Below are 5,150 nucleotides of genomic sequence, written 5' to 3' on the forward strand. Positions count from 1 at the left end.
AAAACATATGGGGGAATCTAGCATTGCCATCCAATCTTAGACAAGGAAATATATACATTGCCATGCCACAGATTTTTAAAATAAAACTATGCTGAGCCAGGTGTTATGGTGCATGTATAATCCTAGTGTTTGGGACAGAGGCAAGAGGATCATAAATATGAGGCCAGTCTGGGCTACACAGTGAACTTCAGGGTTTTCTGGAACTCATAGTGAGACCCTTCGGAAGCAATGGTAAAGATGTTACCACAAGCATTGGGCATTCTTTGCATCTGACTGTTCAGTCTACCTTTTTCCTGAATCTCATGGCTATGCCTTAAAGAGAATTTGCTTCTTTCTAACACCTTACATGGCAGTTCTTATTTGACATTAGTAAGAGAGAAAGCACAGCTTCTAGGTAATAAACCAGTTTCTTATATCCTAAAGTATTCCTTTTTTTCTCTTTTTTTTTCTAAAGTATTCTTAAACATTCCAAATATCAAAAGCCTCTGTGAAAAGAATGTTGACTCCTGTCTAGAAAATACAAGGTAAGAATAAGTCTTATTTTACCATAGGGAAATGCCAGTTTATATTATAATAGAAAACACTGTGGCTTGCAAGACAGCTCACTGGGTGAAGTGCTTGCTTAAGATCAATGACCTGAGTTTGAGCCACATGGAGGAAGGAGAGAAATGATTCCCAAAAGTTTTCATCTGACCTCCATATGTGTGCAGTGGCGGTGTCATATACACACAACACATGAACACACACAGGCAGACAAACACACAGACACACACACACTAAATAAAATGTAATAAAAAATTAAAATTTACATGGAAAGCGACTAAGAAAGACACCAATGTCAACTTCTGGCTACACACACATACATGTTAAAGTACATGCATACATTCGTGCAAACACATGCCTGCACACAAAAGAATCTTGTAGTAAATGATGCCAACAGGACTAGATATGATGTTGAACCTTCTACATGGCAACCCATAGTCCACGCCTCTTGACATTGCTAGCTCATGGAGGCATGTCTTCACTCTTGTGTCCCAGCATTGCCTACAACTAAAAGCAAGTAGCAGGAATGATGGAATTGACGGGGGATCCTTTGAAACTGTGGTACTGGGAGGAGATGAGGGAGGGGGCTACAATCAGGATATAAAGTGAATAAATTATTTAAAAGAAAAGAAACTGTCCTTAGATCTCCTTGTTTGTTTGTTTGCTTGCTTTCGGGACAGGGTTTTACTGTGTGTAGCCCTCATTGTCCTGGCACTTACTCTGTAGACCAGGCTGGCCTCCAACTCACATATATCCACCTGCCCCTGCCTTCCGAGTTCAGGGGTTAAAGGCGAGCGCCACACTGACCATGGCAGACCATGGTGACTCTTATAAAGGAAAACCTTTAACTGGGGCTTCAGCTTCAGTGGGTTAGTCCGATGTCATCATGGCCGGAAGCATGGCAGCACACAGGCAGACTGGGTCTGGCAGGGCTTCTGAAACCTCAAAGCCCCCAGTGACATTCCCTGGTTCTTCCAACCAGGCTAGACCTTCTAATCCTTTCACATAGTGTCACTCCCTGGTGACCAAGCGTTCCAATCTAGGAGCCTATGGGGGAGAGGGGCATTCCTATTCAGACCACCACACCAGCTTAATCCAAATTCCAGGAACAGTGCACACTGCTGCCAATCACCTGCTGGGAACCAAAAGTAACCAGCCGAGCAATCACAGTTTCTATGGCTCTCTGATGCCAGCGGGACCCACAGAACCAACTCTGAGACCAGGTTCCACCAAACCACTCTGACTGAGGTCACAGGCATACCCCTGCCTCCTCCCACCCTGTTTTTGTCTTCCTTCTGTTTATAATCTTGGAGCTATTGTTAATACCCAGAATGTTGGTTGTTTTGTTGTTGCTTTGTTTTGTTTTAGGATGAGTCTGGATCCATTGTCTTTCCAAGCTGGACACAGAGAAAATAACTTCTTTTCCTGTTTCGCTTCTCCTCCTCCTTCTCTGTCTGTCTGTCTGTCTGTCTGTCTCTCTTTGGACTCTGGAAGACACATCTGGTAGAATCTGGTCTGTTCAGATCTCCAAAATTAGGCCTCTGGTAACCGTTACAAAATTTATTTTAATTTAAAACATTTTATTTTGTATGTGTGCGTGTTTTGCCCACTGGGGCTCACAGACAAGCTGGGATGTGGCTGCTTCAGCGTCATTAGAGTCTTGAGAGCCTGGTAAGAGCTTCACTTCGACTTCCTGGGAGAATCGTGAGGCTGGCAAACGTTTGCTGTTTTTAGCTGCAGGTTTGGAGATAGTATGCCCTGAGATCATAGATAACCAGCACACAGTCTATTTGAGTCAAACCAGACGTTAAAATCCCGAAGAACAAACACACCTACAATTTCTTTTTATAGTTTCCAAGATAAGAGATAGAGCAGCGCTGTGTGGGACTGAGAACACAGCCTCCGGTTATGGTGGAAAAGATCAGAATCTGGGCTGGGAAGATGACTCAGTACATGCCATGGTTAATGTTGTCAGCTTGACAAGATCTAAGGTCACCTAGGAGACAAGCCTCCGGGTATGCCTGAGAGGGATTATCTAGATTTGGTTGATCGAGGTGGCAAGACTCGTCCTAACTCTCGGCTGCACAAACCCAGAGCTGTAGTCGTAGCCAATAAAAAAAAAGGGGGGGGGGAGAAGGAGTGAGTGAGGGATAGAAGAGAGAGGAAAAGGGGGAGAGGGAGAGGGGAAGAGAGAGAGACACGCACACACAGAGACCTAGAGAGAGAACAACAGTACTAGCATTCATTTCTTTCTGCTTCTTGGCTGTGGGTGTGACGTGTGCCGCTGCTACAATGCGTTGCACCCCAGCTGTGAGGCAGAATAAACCTTCCTTTCTTCAATTGCTTCCTTAGGGTATTTTATTGCAATCAAGAGACAAGTAAGGAACAACGGATGAAGTGCTCTTTTGTCCGAACCTGATGATCTTATGAGAAAACAAAACAAAACAAACAACAACAACTAAACCCAGCTAGCTGCAGTGGCTTGTAACTACAATCCCAGTTCTGGGAAAGCATAAATAGGAAGATCCCTTGGGGGCTTTTTGGACAGCCACACTGACCAATCATTGAGCTGCAGTTTCAATATAAGACCCAAACATGCAGATGGACCACACGCATGCGCACACACACACACACACACACACACACACACACACACACTCTATATATATACAAACATGAAAATATACCCCCACACCCCTACACCCTATGTGCATACACACACTCCATTATATACAAACAGACACATTTACCCCAAATCCCCTCCACCCGATGTATACACTCACTTATACCCTGTGCACACACACCCACACGTATCGCCCCGTCCCCCCAAAAACAGAAAAGAGAAAAATCCCATAGTATTAACAGCAGTAGTAATTTTGCTCCCTCCATTTGGGTTATAGCTGCATGAAATGGAAAGTAGCCCCCTTGCCCTTTGAAGACAGTCTAACACATTTTAGAACAAACAGAAAAGACGTCAACCACACTAATGCTGAAAATTCAAGTTCTCACTGCATGTTCTGATGCGCGCCTGTAACCCCACGCATAGGTGGGAAAAACCAGCCACTTCAAGGCCAGCGGAACATCCAGAGGGCTTGTTTAAAAAAATAAAAGTAGGGGAGGACTGGGAGGGGAGGAGGGATGGGGCGACAACGTGGATGTAGAGTGAATAAAAGTGAAAATCAAAAGAGCTTGTTTCTATGATCTGGCCTGTAGCGTCCAGCTGCCCCAGACCTGTCCCCAGTGTACGGCGCCTCAGGAACCAGCTCCCAGGACCCCCAATAAAAGGCCACCTCCATAGCTCTGGGCAGGCTGGGCCTAAGTAGATCCCCTCCTGGGAGAAGGGCTACCTCTCAATAGGAGCCAGTTTCTGAAATTGATGTTGGTGCCTCTGGGATGGTGTTCAAGGCCCGAGATCCCCACAGTGGCCCCTCTGTGGCCCTCAAGAGTGCCTAATGGAGGCTTCTTAATGGTGGGGCTTCCCGGTCAGTGATCCGGCATAACCTCGGAGGCTGAAGGCCTCTGAGCATCCCCAAGTTGTGGTAGTTGTACTGCTAATGGATGTCTGCCATACTTCCCCAACTGATCGAGGCATCGAGATCACCCCAGTGTTTGAGCCTGTTGACTAGGACCTAAGGACATAGCTGGACAGAGCACCCCCGCCAGGCTTGCCAGTGGAGACCTTCAAGGAGCTAATGCGTCAGCTTCTAAGCAGCCTAGATTTTCTTCATGCTCACGGAGACCTGAAGCCAGAGAACATTCTGGTGACAAGTAATGGGACAGCTAAGCTGGCTGATATTGGCCTCGCCAGAATCCACCAGATGGCCCTCACACCTGTGGTTGTAGCCCTCTGGCCCCACGCCCCCGCAGTTCTTCTGCAGCCCACATAGGCAACATCAGTGGGCACGGCCGTACCTTTGCAGAGACGTTTTGTCGGAAGCCTCTCTCCTGAGCAAACTCCGAAGCTGACCATGTTGGGCAAACTCGTTGATCTCACTGGACTGCCTCCTGAAGATAAGCAAAGCTCTGGCTTGCTCGCCCTGCAGCACTCTTATCTGTACAAGGAAGAAGGTGACCCAGAGTGAGAAGAGTGCCAGCCTTTCCCTGCTTCTGGACACTTGAGTGGAGAGGACTTCACTGAAACGGCAACCTCTGCCTTCCTCCGAGGCTGTGGAGACTCCTCCAGCTTTCTTCTCAGGGAATAGTTAATATTCCCCGCTCCTCTTTTTTTGTTTGTTTGTTTGTCTGTTTGTTTGTTTTCAAGACAAGGTTTCTCTGTGTAACCTTGGCTGTCCTGGATTTGATTTTTAGGTCAGGCTGGCCTTGAACTCACAGCTATCCACCTGCCTCTTCCTCCTGAGTGTTGGGATTAAAGTTGTGTGCCACCGTGCCCGGATTCCTTCATCCTCCTAACAAGGCTTATTCCTTTTCCCTCCCATTTCTCTACACTAAGGCGTGGGTGTATCTTGTCTTCCTTCCTCCTTGATTTATATCCTGATCCTTTTTTTTTTTTATACAGGAAAACAAAACAACACAAAGAAAAAAAGAAAACAAATAAACAGAAAGAAAAATGATTTCCCCAAAGTTCGGTGAGTATGTGTGACACAGCA

At 46.2% G+C, this 5,150-nt stretch overlaps 1 pseudogene; it reads left to right on the plus strand.

Annotated features, from left to right (window-relative positions):
* The first annotated feature begins 1,351 nt into the window (after positions 1 to 1,351).
* Positions 1,352 to 4,615, plus strand: LOC129673134 (cyclin-dependent kinase 4-like; annotated as a pseudogene).
* Positions 4,616 to 5,150: the final 535 nt, after the last annotated feature.

This window comes from Psammomys obesus, unplaced genomic scaffold, assembly GCF_907164565.1.
Source record: "Psammomys obesus unplaced genomic scaffold, mPsaObe1.curated_primary_1811, whole genome shotgun sequence".
Lineage (NCBI taxonomy): Eukaryota > Metazoa > Chordata > Mammalia > Rodentia > Muridae > Psammomys > Psammomys obesus.